General features: G+C 39.4%; 1 long non-coding RNA gene across 1 annotated transcript in view; it reads right to left on the reverse strand.

The window, feature by feature from the left end:
• Positions 1 to 4,909: 4,909 nt before the first annotated feature.
• The window catches only part of LOC117528352, a 28,230-nt gene continuing 17,471 nt past the window's right edge, over positions 4,910 to 15,668 (reverse strand). The window contains exons 2-3 of the long non-coding RNA XR_004565741.1: positions 8,154 to 8,161; positions 4,910 to 4,938 (exon numbers count right to left, since the gene is read on the reverse strand). This is a non-coding gene — a long non-coding RNA (uncharacterized LOC117528352). The remainder of the gene's footprint in view (positions 4,939 to 8,153; positions 8,162 to 15,668) is intronic.

Genomic DNA, 15,668 nt, shown 5'->3' on the forward strand with positions numbered 1-15,668 from the left:
TTTAAGTGTAAACAGAGGGCTATGTTCAGGGGCTGCACCCTTCTAAGTCTGTGTCCTACCAAGACCTGGCCTTCAGAGACAGTGGAGGATGGAACAAAAGGTTTTGAAATGAGACGGTCTAGCCCACAGAGCATATTTGATTGCGTTATTAGCTTCCCCACCACTATCCACTGTCACCTGGCAACCTTGATAGCTGTATACGACAAACTAGCGTAGTTGGTGTGACCCTTAGTTTAGTATATTTGACAGCTGTTTGAGGTTCGATCAACAGATAAACTCTGTTGTCAAAGCTAGTTTTTTTCAACTTTGCCTTTTGGCTAAAATAAAGCATTTCCTCAGTAGACGTGATCTTGAGACAGCCATTCATGCTTTCATCAGCTCCAGACTTTATTATTGTAATGCACTTTATTCGGGCATTAATCAGTCATGTCTTGCAGGTCTTCAGTTGGTGCAGAATGCTGCTGCTCGTCTTTTAACAAACACTTTTACACATGAGCATATTACGCCCATCCTGTCCTCACTCCACTGGCTTCCAGTTCGTTTTAGAATTCATTTTAAAATTTTAATGTTTGATTTATGAAGCTATTTATGCCCTTGCACCTCCCTACTTGTCTGAAATTTTAACTTTGCGCACCTACAGTAGGACATTAAGGGCGTCTGGCCAGCTTTACTTAGATGTTCCGAGGTCAAGATATAAACGCTGGGGGTGATCATGCTTTCGCGGTAGCCAGCCCCAGACTGTGGAATGATCTACCTCTTGAGTTACGTACTATTCCTGACCTAGCACATTTTAAATCTAAGTTAAATACTTATTTATTTAAACTGCTTTTTAACACTTAGTGGGGAGGTGACAAGTTCTGTTTTATTGTGTGCTGTTTTAAAATTTTATTCTATATGTGTTTTATTTTTGTGAATTTGTGTTTTTAATGTTAAGCACGTTGGACACCAGTCGGTGCTGTAAAGCGCTTTATAAATAAATGTTGATTGATTGATTGAGTATTCCTTTTTCAGGGCTTATTTACACTTTACTTCTCATCATTACTTAACCATACATTTTTCGTTGAGGCCAACATGTACTTGGCTGTCAAGGGGACCATCAGTGTGCAAAATATGAAAGAATTTGAATAAACTGTTTTCATTTTATTGACGAAAGTCTGTGCATTTCTGAATATGGTTTCCTTTAAATCTACATTTTCAACTACATTTTTCTCCATTTTTAAAAAAGTACTTACTTGGTTTTGCATCTGAACTTTTCATATGGACCCCAAAAGTGTATGGTATCCCTGTTGTTGTTTTTTTTTTTTAATTTATCAATAGTTTTATCTTGAACAAAAATGTACAATGACTTGTGAGATTATTTGGTCCATGCAGGATACACATCATTCCCAGGTAAAAGAAACTTTACATGTCAGCTGCATTTCAAAGAGCCTTCAAAATAAGACAGCCTAATCGTGCCACTTATGAGGGACACAGTGGACAAATGTAGCCTTAGAAGGATGCATACCCTGAAGTAGGACACAGCAAGTATACAGTCCAAAGAGAGCCTGTAATGACATCACAACATGAAGGAAATTATATTAAAACAGGTTAAAAATGTAATTTCAAAACAAAAGAGAGAGGGATTCAGTCAAATAGGTGATGGTCTAGTGGTTAAGTAGTGAACGTAAGAGACCAGAGAATCCTTACATCTTCACGATGAAGTGGCACAGAGGAGGGTTTTATTGAAAAGAAGAACTGAAAGTTCAGCTACAATTTGCCAGAAGGTACATCTGAGATTCAAACCTACATTTAATGTTTTGGTGAAAGAAAACCCTCCTCTATAGCACTTCATCATGAAGCTGTATAACTGGAGATACAAAATGCAAAACATGCACTGTGCACAATTTCTCCAATCACAGCCACAGAAGCCTATAACGTCTTCTGGATGTCTTGGTGGCTTTCCTCACTCTTCTCCTTCTTGCACAGTCACTCGGTTTTTGAGAACTGTCTCCTCCACACAGATTTACCATTGAGTGCCACACTGTTTGTACGAGTATTTCTTCATAACTGATGTAAATAAAGTTCAAGACATATTCAGTGACTTGGAAATGTTCATGTATCCATCCCCTGACTTGACTGAAGAAAACTGGCAATTAAATTGATTATGTATCACACCAAAGGGGCTGATTACTTATGTAACCCATCATCTTGGCTTTTATATTTTTAATTAATTTATATCAAGTTGTAGAGATTTACTTTCAGTTTGAGTCTAAGGAACACTGTAAAAATTAATGAGTTAGTTGAACTCAAACCATTTGAGGAAATTGATTGCCTTAACCATTTGAGCTTGCCAACTTAAAAAAAAAATCTAAATTTAATTGTTAAAGTTTTAGTAACTTAATTTATAGTTAATTAAACTTATGTAAATCTAGTTTATGTTTTTCAATAAAAAAAAGTGAAATAAATTTCTGCCTAAAAAATTTGCATTCCATTTTGGATTAGATTTTGTGATGCATTCTTTCGTTTACTTGTTGACTCTGTGTTGTGTTGTTATGACTCCGCCCATTCGCTCCACTCGGAACGCGAACTCACAATCTCCGGCATGGAAGTCAGACTCTCTAACCAGAAGGCTAAAACCCAGGGCTCTGGCCTTGTGACCAGAGAATTCTTTTGAGCTGTTGGGAGTGAGGTTTACTAACTACATCTGTACAGCGAAACCTGCTGGCCTCCGTTACATAAACTCAATTAAAATGAGTGAATGGAATGCACTGGAAATACATCACCAACACTTAAATGCCCCAAAACTTTAAATGCACTTAAAGGAACTGAGTTGTTATGACAACAATTCATTTTTGAGTTAGTTTACTTAATGGAAATGAGTGACTCTAACTTTTTCAAAATTTGAGTTACATTAACTTAATTATTGTATTAAAATTGAGTGTTTGGTTTAACATTGAAGATAATTTTAGAAATTTTTATATTGAGAAGCCTTTACTTTTTGTATTTGAAATGCCATAAAGATATATACGAGGTCTGTCAATAAAGTATAGGTCCTTTTTATTTTTTTCAAAAACTATATGGATTTCATTCATATGTTTTTACATCAGACATGCTTGAACCCTCGTGCGCATGCGTGAGTTTTTCCACGCCTGTCGGTGATGTCATTCGCCTGTGAGCACTCCTTGTGGGAGGAGTCGTCCAGCCCCTCGTCGGAATTCCTTTGTCTGAGAAGTTGCTGAGAGACTGGCGCTTTGTTTGATCAAAATGTTTTCTAAACCTGTATATATATATATATATATATATATTATATATAATGAACAATGGTAGGAAAAAGATATAGCATAGCTCTGTAGGATGAAGGTTAAATGTACAGGAGAACAAAGTATTGATATGAATCAGTGGAAAATTCTCTCAGTGTGTCTGATATGCAGATAGAGAGAGCATGTGAAAGTGACAGAAAGTGTATCTGCTGAGATAAGTAAGGACCACTGGAGTCTGGCTGCTCGAGGGTCAAGAAGGTCAGCGCTAATGTAGAAACATGGAATATCAGGAACTGCTGCTATGTGGGAACACTGGAAAATGGAAGGGGGTATATTTTCAGGTCTGTTTAGGATAATTGAAGTGCGTCCTTCAGCCTGAGTGCACGTTGGTGAAGCACTGCTCGTACGAAGAAGGAGTGAGCAAAAAAGGGAAGAGGGGGGAGAGAGAGAGAGAGAGAGAGAGAGAATGGATCTGGTCCTTGAGCAGGTCTGGTTCCCATTAGACCAGAGGCCCGGGGTCGGTTTGTTTGTACAGGCAGAATGTCCCAAAGGAGAACAGAGGCAGCCTGGTGTTGCTCCTCCCCAACAAGTCGCTAGAAAGGGCAATATCAGCTGCATGGCTTCACTCTCTCACCCCTCTGGTCCTCATCCTCCTTGTACTTGTCTCCCTCCCACCCCAACATTTGGAACAAAGTCCAAACGGGTCTTCTAAACTGTTTACGGATGTTCTCTGTTTATGTCCTATTCATGAGAGCTGAGACCGAGAGTTCCTGTCATAGCGGGCCTGACCCACCCCGACATTCAACCATGTGATGGATACGCTAATCATACGTGAGCCTAATGGCTTTTATTAATCACTTCAAGTGCGTCAAATGGACGTGCACAGACAGGCCGATCACTCACATGGGTGGGGCTTTAGCGCTACAGTCACACGCAGCTTTCAGACATCATAACAGTCATAATCAATAAAAACGCTGCCACTGCTAACAACACTTGTGTAACACATTTTTCCACTAGTGTGGGGCATTAAGGAATATTTTCCTTGGATTATTTTTGGATTGAAAGTAATCTATCTATCTATCTATCATGCACGCACGCACGCACGCACACTCCAATAGTGAAAATATACTTATGTATACACATTTACATACTGTATGTTTGTATAATTCATTTGTGAGAGTAAATGTGTGTGTGGGAGTGACAATAAATGCATTGTGTAAATGACAATGAATGTATGTGTGATCGAGAATAAATGAATGTGAGAATAAATGTTTGTGTGTCAGAATAAACTCGTGTAAATGACAATAAAAGTGTGTGTGAGTGACAATACGTGCATTTGTAAGTAAGAAAAAATGTCTATGTGAGAACAAATATTTGTCTAAGTGAGAATAAAAGTACGTGTGACCGAGAATAAATGAATATGTGAGAATAAATATTTGTGAGTGAGTTTAAATGTGTGTAAATGTATGTATGTGTGATGATATTTGCATTTGTAAGTAAGAATAAATGTCTAAGTGAGAATAAATGTGAAAATGATAATAAATGTATATATGTATGAGTGAAAATATATGAATGTGTGACAATAAATACATGTGTGAGTGATAATAAATGTATGTGTGAGTAAATGTGTGCGAGTAATTGCATGTGTCGGTGAGAATATATTAGAATAGATTAGATTAGATTAGATTAGATTAGATTACTGATCCCTTGGAAAGACTCCCTCAGGGAAACTGAGGTTCCAGCAGCATTGAATAGCAACACACAGGGTAAGAAGCACACAGAGTATCAAAAGTAAAAAACAAAACAAACAACAACAAAAACAATTTGCAAATATAAATGTAAATACCAGACACACTGATCAATAATGCGTTACTGGCTCCTACTGTTCCTCTCCTTCCCGTCCCCTGTCTTCCTGTTACTCCTCCTCCCCCTGAGTGAGGAGTTGTACAGTCTGATTGGTCTGAGGGACAAAGGCGTTTTTCAGAACATACTGTATGTATGTGAAAGTACCTCCATGTATGTAAGAAAGAGGAGGAGTTTAACAATGACTTCAGGCTTGTCCGGCCCCTCACAGATAGCAGTTGTCAGATCTGACCGGCACCACTGTTGTGGATTGCGAGCAATAAAATTGTAATGACACCGTAAGCACATGTAGCACCAGCAGGTAAACTGAACAAGGAACCTGATTGAAGCTGTGTGACTTTGACACCACTGCGGTGCGACAGACAGCGTCATAAAGATCTGAGCACACACTAAACTCCTCTGGTGCAACAGAGACCCGCTGAGGTCTCGGTAAGATTGTGAGTAGAAGGGGTGGAGCTGCAGGAGGATCAGGGAAAGGGAAGGAGATGATGTTTCTCCTTCTGTGCTCCGCAGGGAGCGACTAGGGAGTGTGATTTATGGAACCGAGCACATTAGTCCAACTTTTCCTGGAATTTGGGGCTTTTTTTAAGGAGGGTTTAGAAGGTTCTAGGATAAGAGCAATATTTCACTTTTTCCATTAAATCAATTCACCTCGGGATGGAGCCAAGTAAGAGATCAAACTGACATTCTCCTCTTTGCTTTTGCAAGTTGCCAAGGCCTGTCTGAGTTTACACGTTGGAGCGCCACATCCAAGTTGGAGGCCTTCAGTGTGTTATTGGCACTCACTGAAAAATAAAGAGCAAAAAAAAAAGTGTTGTTCCACCGGCGGCTTGTTAATCTGTTTACAGAGAGTCGGCGTAAAATAAAATTACATCACTTAATTACAGATGCTTACTTAACTTTTTCTGTAAATATTTATCATAATTAAAAAGGGCTACTTGGTTTACAACATTAAACATTTACAGAAATGTGGAGTGTTTTTTGCCTCCACATGAAGAAAAAAACAATCTGAAAATCTGTTTGACGCAAACTGTCCTGTTAGTGTTTGAGGAAGAATGTTGAATTCAGTCTGTTCTCACTTAGTAAGACTGCGGTCGGTTGTAGAAGTAGTCGTGTAAGCTGATAATTAAAACCAGCTTCCCTTTTGTTTGTTATCCTGCGGCGATATTTATCGGTTTTATGGGGTATTGTCATGGCACTTACAGTGTTGCTAGATTCAACCTTTTTACCTTAAACACTTGGTCTTCACTGTCAGGGTGTAGCTGATCTTAAAGCTACAGTATGCAGGATTTAGGAGGTTCAAAAGTTAAAGTTGCTCCGACTTCAGTAAAACAATTATGTATATTATTGGTTGAAATAAATAGATTAAAAAATTGGAATAGTTTTGACTGTGTTGAATGAAAGGTATAGTTTGGACTATCTATGATGGAATGTTCTGGAGTTATGGGGTAAAAACAGCAAAAATGGTGACAAAGGTCAATTTCAGTTTGTACAGGGGTCAAAAGTTAAAGTTGCTCCAATTTCAGGAAAAAATGATGCAAATTATTGGTTGAAATAAATGATCAATAAATGCAATAGTTTTGACTGTGTTGAATGCTTTGTCTCCAAAGTAAAGGTCAAACAAGGTCGACGTCCATTGGATTCTATGACATGTGACATATGTTACCCTGTAACATGATAACTAAGCATGACGGATGATGCAAACTATTCCATTTTAGAACCATCTTAACCCAAACATAATTTGCATCACCTCTTACCAAAATTGGAGCAACTTTCACTTTTGACCCCTGTACAAACTGAAACTGACCTTTGTCACCATTTTTAAATGGTAAATGGTAAATGGACTGCATTTATATAGCGGTTTTCCATCTGTATCAGACACTCAAAGCGCTTTACAATTATGCCTCACATTCACCCCAATGTCAGGGTGCTGCCATACAAGGCGCTCACTACACACCGGGAGCAATAGGGGATTAAAGGCCTTGCCCAAGGGCCCTTAGTGATTATCCAGTCAGGTGGGGATTTGAACCCATGATCTTCTGGACACAAGCCCAACACCTTAACCACTAGACCATCACCTCCCATTTTTGCTGTTTTTACCCCATAACTCCAGAACATTCAGTCATTGATAGTCCAAACTATACCTTTTTGGAATCATTATGATTAGATAAATAATGTGGTATAGTTTTCAATATGATTGGAGCATTTTTAAATTTTGACCTCTATGTAACCCCTACCTGTCTACAGCTGCCACCCCAGGATTGCTGTCATACATTTTTGTGGAGGCCATGGTACACTGAGGCTGGATTCGAAGTGTCGTTTCGTCACCTTAAGTGGTGCCGAAAACCTGCTTGGCCCATGGACTATTGCATCAGGAAGGGCATCCTGTGTAAAACGTGCCAAATTAACATGCAGCTCCATACTGAATCTGCTGTGGCGACCCAGCGTGAAAAAAAAAAACAGAGAAGCCAAAAGAACTTATTATTATGGTGGTTGCTCTCCTATAAGCAGGTTCACAAGTTTGCACGCCCTCGTTTTTGTGAAAGGTAGGATCATACATATTGCTTATGACAAGAGAAGGCAAGAGAGCATGAATCTCTGTCACCAAAGAAGTGAAAGTGGAGGGAAGAAAGTGATGGCATAATGCAATTTATGACCCCAAACTGGTTCTAGATTTCCTGTCATTCCTGACATCTCCAGTCTAACATGTAGTCTGACTGGATAATGACGCCATCTCCCTCCCAAGCAGACTCCAATCTTTGCCTCTAATGGCATGACTCACTTTTTGAAGTCTCCAGGTGGAACTGGCCCAGCTGGCAAGCGGCCACATGCACTAACATTCATCATTATGTGATCATGTGTCCAGAGCTGCCAAATGTACAGACAATAATTTGTTCAGTGAGAACGTCATATACTGAAACAGACTTTTAGTCATCATGGGTCACTATTCGGTGACTTCGGTGTGGAAAAAGTGATGCCTGGCTATCATTAGCCTTCCTTTTTGATTACTTACTGATGGGGTGTTGCATGGGGAAAGAGTTGCCAGGTTACAATTTTGTCTGTGGATTCTGGAGCAGCAGGTAATTGTTCATATTGTATTTGAGCTCTGCAACAAGGAATAACTTGCACATTTGCTATTCATGGATATCCTTTAGCTTCGCTTTCATTGCCATGGTCATTTTGCCTGTTGTTGTTAAGTAATTTTGAATTTAATTGAATTTTGTTGGTGGTGCAAACAACACAAAAATCAATGCAAATGTTATTGCTAATTTCCACCTGGCACAGTTGTCATTTTTACACTCAGCGGTGGCGTCCCCTAAGTAACAATACCACTATAGCTCCTGTGGGAATGTTTGTCTAAAAATGATGTGTGGTCAGGTGCAAAGGTACTGCATTGATATCATCAGTCACCAGAAAGTATTTTGAAGCAAGACCACCAAAAACCTGGTCTAACGTCTGGCACTGTCTAGCAAAATACGTAATGAAAGTCAGCTGAAAACAGCCATAAAACACAATGAGTATGAATACTCATGATATCATGCTGTAGGCTTCACCTCAGGATGCTTTGGTGGCCAATGTCTGATTGGCACTAATTTGTTAATGAGCCAGAAATCAGAGGTGGGAGAAAGTCACCATCAAGTCACTCTCAAGTCATGAATCAGAAAATCCAAAGTCAAGTCTCGAGCCATAATGACCACCAGCTGTTTGCAAGCTGACTTGAGACTTGACTTGGGACTTGCAGATTGATGACTTGAGAATGACTTGACAGTGACTTACTTCCACCTCTGCCAGAAATCATTTCACTTGCACACATGACAAATATGTGCTTTTAGTTTTCATCTCAGAATTGTCATTCCTGAACTGGTTAAATCCAAATGCAATACCTGTTAATAATGTTCCATGTAATTCTGCCTGACACGTCAATATGTATTTTTCAGATGTTATAACAATGTGTATTGATATAGATTATGATTGACTCTATGACTAAAACCACAGTGAGGCCCCATTAAAAAACATTAGTTTATAATCCATGACATCAGAAAAAAGTGACGAGGGAGGGTGTATTTTTTTTTCTTCTCCCTAGAAACAGAGGACAAATAACACTAACATTTTGAAGGTGGGAAATAAAAGTTCCCCTTGTAATATGAATTAATATAAGTTTATGGCACTCAGTTCATTTCATTCATGAGGACGAGGAAAAACTCACCTTGGAACCATTGCACTTGGTGTCCAAGCTACCTCCGTTGTCCAACATACCACATGCACACTCGCTGTAAATATCGCTCATAGTCGCCTCGGGGGGGTCTCACCCCGTACCATGGCTTCAGCTTCTTGGCCTTATCGGCAATCATCCATGTGTGTGTGGTTGTCAATGACAACAAGTGCCAAGTTCCAGGCCCAGCTCGATAAACTTACGCCGTCTTCAGCCAAAGAATACTTACCATCTAGTGGACGTGCCGGTTTGTGCACCAACTATACCGCCGTCAATGAAAAGTAAGTCTCTTCAGCTGCTCCCTTGTTTGCACTTGGGGTCGCCACAAGCAAAGGTGGATCTGCATGTTGAATTGGCAGAGGTTTTACGCCAGATGCCCTTCCTGACGCAACTCCACATTACACAGAAATGTGGCAGGGGTGGGATTTGAACCTGGAACCTTCTGCACCCAAACCAAGCGCATTAACCACATGGCCACCACCCCTCCACCGCCGTCAATGAAATTCATCAAAATAAAAAATAAAATAAAAAATTGATGCATACTGATTTAAGCATGCGGGTGGGGATGATAAACTAATGTTTTGTTTTATGGGGCCTTAGCGAGGTAGGCTATGCTGAACTGGAGCTAGAACTGGAGTATTGCAAAATTATTTCTCTTTGCATGTTAGCCTACCTCTGGGAAATGCTCCAACCTTCCCCCCATGACCCTTAACTGGTATATACGGGTTTAGAACTTGGATAGATGGATGGATCGATAGCTGGATGGATGGATGGTAGTCCATCCATCAAACATAGATGAAATTGATGTCTAAGACCAACATTTATAAGGTACAACATAGCACAATGTTTACCTCCTCTGGTTGGAAAGAGGGAGACCACACCACATTTTTGTTTAATCACCTGTTGTCATTGAAAGACATGAAGATGTTCAGAGAGACAGGACGTGAAGTCAGCCCCAAGTTATTGCAAGCAAATAAATAAATAAATGAATTTGCAAGAAACAAAGGGGGAAATAATGTCATTTATCAGATGCCATTATTTCAAATAAATATTTCTGTTCCAGAATATTAGCATAAGTATATAACATTTTTGACTTCATTTAATTCTTCTTCCTGGGAATTGTTTTTGGTTTTCGTTTTTGAAACTTGAAGAACATTCAAAGCCTTGGTAAAAACAAAGAAAAAAGGGACATGTAAAGTGAGAAATGACATTATGGGGAAGTAATGTTGGTTCGTGTTTACACTGCAGCTTTATATGTAGAACAGATGTCATGGCACAAAGTGGTGGCATCAGCATTCACAAAACAGAACTGCTGGATTTACAAAGCAGAAAGGGAAGAAAAGAGATCTGCCACAGTAACATATTAGTATTATTGGTATTCTATTCCAGGTGAAACAGAGCAGCTCTCGACAGTTGTTCTGCAGAGACAAAGACTGACAATGGGGCTTCCTGTCCTTGTTGCTCTGGCCGCACGCTGCGTTCTAAAATGGTGCAGTTGGGATTTTGTCAACGTGACCTTGGTGGAGTGAGATTTGTGTGAAAGGAGGTGTTCCAGCTGCAGCCAATAATAACACTGGGGAGGGAGGTGAGATGGTGATGGGAAGAATGTTTGCAGTGTGCTGATCAAAGCTTGGCGTCCCGGGTGGCGTGCGGGGCGTGACCACAGGGGAGGCTACAGCGTGCACACCATAAAACCGGAGCTGCTTTCTCTCCAGTTAGAAAAGAAGTTGGAATGACACATTTACAAAAAGACTCACTTTCAACAATACAATCATTTGAAATAGCCTAGGTGATCACAACATCTAATCTGTCATTCCTTGAACTTTTGTCAGGGTTGAGTGGTAATGACGTCCTCGCCTGCTCTGGGCCTTAATGCTCAAACTGCTTCAGGCTGTAGCAGAAAAGTGTGACACTTACTGCCCTTAATGTCTCCACTCACTGTCTTCTTTTGTTGTACCGTGTGCAGTAGGAGCGCATGCAGGGGTATTGTTTTCACTTTGTCCATGTGTGGACAACATACCTCAAAGAGTTTTAATCCAATCTGCTTTGGACCTGTCTTGGTGAAATGACTATCAGCAGAGAAGTGTTTTGATTTTTCGGAAAAATCTATTTCAAGTTAAAGGTCACAGACCAAGTGTACAATTCTGACCTAATGCTTACATATAAGGGTTACAATGGCTATTTTAAGGAATTTGTTCGAGATTTATTCCCGTCTACTTCCATTTTGTCTACTCTTAGGAAAGTACATGAATCCTATTTCGTGTACTCCCTAACCCTAACCCTAACCCAACCTCTTATAAATCAAAATCTTGTAAATAATTAAGAAAAAATCAGGAAAATACGAGAGTAGATTGAAATGGCACTACTCTACATTTCTGAGAGTAAACGAAATGGGAGTAGACGAACTGGGACTCGACCAACTGGGAAGTTACCTTGTTAAAGATACATGAATTATTAAACACTAATATCAGGTCATAATCACCTTTTTATTGTCAACAATTTGCAGCCAATATGTAATTGACATGATGAAAGGGTTGGACAGCTGTCTGAAGCAGCCATAGAGAGAAAAATAAGAAGAAACACATAATGAATTAAATAACTTAGAAAGTTCAATCAAAATCAATCAAACTGCAAACCATTCCAAAACAGTTAGTAAAGACCTCGTACCAAAGATGTCCAGTTTAGGTCAGTGATTACAGTCACAACCACGTTTATTTGCCATATTGGGGTGCCCCATGAATTATGACAATGGGGCTTCCTGTGGTCCCATAAATCAAACAAACAAATAAACAACTTATACTAATAAGTTTTTGTTTTGCTCAGAGGGTCACCCCTCTGAGTCTGGTCTGCTTGACGTTTCTTCCTCAAATCACCAGAGGGAGTTTTTCCTTACCACTGTCGCCTATGTGCTTGCTCTAGGGGTTGGTAAGGTTAGATCTTACTTGTGTAAAATGCCTTTGTTGTGATTCGGCATTATATAAATGTAATAAATTGAATTGAATTGGTTTTGTTTGTTTGTTGTTTGTTTGTTTGTTTGTGATTTTATAATCCTATGGGGTCCCTGATATATTTGCAATTAAAAATTTCCCCAAGGTGGTTAAATTTTATACCATTGTCAATATGGTGTCCCCATCTATGTTTCATAAAGCAATTAAAAACATACCAATTTTAATCATCTACTAATATTTTCATGTAAATATTTTATCATAAAAACCTTTGTGCAAACATCATTCATGATGTTATCCAATGATATGAAGGTAAATCTAAATTTCTCTCGTGAAGGTGGCTTATTTGTGTTTCTGTATTTTTATAAAGACATGACTATTTTTAATGGCATTATATTAATCCTTGTCCATACAAACATGGGTGTAGACACCACTGTGATTTCTTTATCCTGCATATTGACAGTGGTGTTAAAGAAAAAAGGTTTGCATGCAAATTTGCATATAAAAAAACTTTCCCCAAGATTATAGAGAAGCTTGAATCTTCGACTGGACTGGATTGCTTGACGTGAGGATGTTTCACTTCTAATCGCAGAAGCTTCCTCAGCTAAATTTCTTGATCTGGTACTCTGACTTCTGTCTTGACTCTTGTAGAGAAGAACAATCTTCTCTACAAGCCCTAAAGGAATCCAGATGACATCTGGATTCCTTTAGGGCTCTATGGTGAGGGGTCCTGGTCCTCACAGAGGCTGGATTAAGCTCCTAGCCTGACCGTGATCCTTCTTATCTGAGGACCCCCAGCATTGACCCCGGCAGCCAAGTGCTAGTTTCCCTTTGGGAAACAGAAAAATGTTGTGCCTCAGGAAGGAAACATGTACCTTTGACACACACACACTCTTTTGAGAACACACTTTTGCAAACAAATCCTGAACGTTACCCTCGAGCAAAATTACACAGTGATCATCACACCGGGTCCAGCCCACCTGTCTCAGAAGTACAGCGAGCAGACCGCACGCAAGCGTCTTTGGGCCAGATTCCAATAGGTGCACGCTTGACCTGGTTACTGAAAGCTTATTTTACCCTCTATTGACCAACTTCACTTCACTTCCTTCCCTCCTCTGATTACACCCATCCATCCTGTTTCTGTTGCTTGCTTTAAACTCCTATAGCGCTTTCTTCTCTTTCCTTCTGGCCATGAAATCTGCCGGTTTGCACGAAAAGACAGAGAAGGACAGGTCTGCTTTTACTGTTGTGCTGAGTGAGTGCCGTGCAACATCTGCGTGCTGATTCACTCCCTTACCTCGGCAAGCACGTAGCACTCTCTCAAGCGCTGCATCGGGTCGATGCCTGTGAGGTCAAAAAACGGGGCCAGATGTTGTCTAACTATTCTAGAAAACAGCTTCCCATGACCGTCTCCTACAGCATGCTGTAGAAGTGTTGAAGTTATTCTCTGCATCATTTTGATGCTCTAAGCAAGCAGTAATGTAAACTGGAAAAATACATACATTGGGGGAGTTTGATCCCATTTTTGAGTCCAGACTAATATTTTATGCATTATTCAGTCATAAATAATATGTATATATTGCAGACATGAACGAACGAAGCTCTTCAGCATCTCACCATGTCACTGAGGTCCTTCAGACTGTTTTTGAGCAAATGCTTCAGGGAGCATTAGCATGGCTAAAACCTTTCAGGTTTGGGGGGGCTCGGCTCCCTTAGATCCCCCCGGCGTTTTTAAGCCTTTTTCTTTTTTTGCCTTTCAGCTTCTGGGGAGGCAGAGGAGGAGGCTCCGCCTCCCAGACCCCCACCTTTTTAAACATTTTTCTTTTTTGCCTTTCAGCTTCTGTGGGGGCTCCACCCCCAGACCCCCCTAATTACATCCCTCTTAATCCCCTGCCACTTTAAACATTTCTTTTTAAATATAGATGTAAATGAATCAACGTTTTCAGCTAGTTGACAGTAGGGCTGTACAATATGGCCAAATTATCATATCTCAATATTGTCATATCAATATGATATACGATATTACTATGATTTGACACAAAGTGCAACAACAGTGAAAATTAAACATTCTTAAACAAAACAGTAATAATACCACACTCATTTTGCACTCATCATAAGGTTAGGATACAGTGCCTTCCAAAAGTATCAGAACACTTGGTATTTCACACAATTTAATTTGTTTATCCCATTTTAAATACAAGAAATACAAAAAAATAACATTTTTTTCTAAAATTATCTTCCTCAAACTCAAACTGAAAGCAGATCTCTAAAATGTGATAATACCTGTAAATAATAATCCATTTTATTGCCAGTTTTCTTCAGACAAGTTGGGATGGAAACTTTATTTACATCAGTTATGAAGAAATACAAAAGTTTCTTTCACCAAAACATCAAATCTAGGCTTTCATCTCAAATGTACTTTGTGGCAAATTGTAGTTGAATGTTCAGCGCTTCTTTTTAAGAAAATCCTCCTCTACACCACTTCATCAGGAAGCTGGATTTTATGTTTTTATATTACTTTATATCAAGTTGTAGAGATTTGCTTTTCAGTTTGAGTTGAACCCTGTGGGGGCCGACGCCGTCTTATACGACGGCTAAGACCAAGCTTTACTAAATTATAAATAACATTTTAATGATATGAGATAGAAACTTACTTTTTTTTGCTGAAAAGTTAACTCTCTAATTTTCAAGCCAGCCATCGGCCATCTTTGTACTCCTCATAGAAGCTGTGTGATGACGTGCGCAATGTGAGTGTCCAATCGGAATTGGTTCACCGTCACATGGTTTTCCAAAATCCAATCGTAGGGCAGATTTACCTCACGTGAAAAGCCAAAGATGGTTTTCAGGATGTGTTACTAGTTGGCCCATTTGAATAGCCCCCTGGGTGCTCCAATGAGTACATACTATTAGTACATACTCACTGCACCCTGCGCCATTACGCACAGTGAAAGTGAAACCACACGGAGCAGACGGAAAGCCTCTGATGACAATCTCATGTGCTCAAACAAAGAGTGTGTAACTATCAGGATTGCTCCACTAGTTTGCATGTGAATGTTACTGGATAACTCTGTTGCTTTCTCTGCATAAAGCACTGTTTACCATATCAAAATAACAAAATGCATAGACTATTTTGTATACATTGTTCAAAATGTGCATTTGTGTTTATTGTTTGAACCTTTTTGTTGTACAGTCTTTCACACAAGACCTCAAATTACCTTTATAAAGTGACAAAACAGTAGTTTATTATAGTTTGCTGTGTGTTTTGAATAAATGTGTCTGGAAAATTATTGTATGCTTTATTTTTTCCTTTGCCTATTTTGATTGTGAACCTTTATTACACTAATAAAACACAACAAAAACATATATATTCTGAAAGCACAGGTTGTCCTGAAATAAAGAGGCATAAAC

The sequence above is a fragment of the Thalassophryne amazonica genome, chromosome 16, assembly GCF_902500255.1.
Source record: "Thalassophryne amazonica chromosome 16, fThaAma1.1, whole genome shotgun sequence".
NCBI lineage: Eukaryota > Metazoa > Chordata > Actinopteri > Batrachoidiformes > Batrachoididae > Thalassophryne > Thalassophryne amazonica.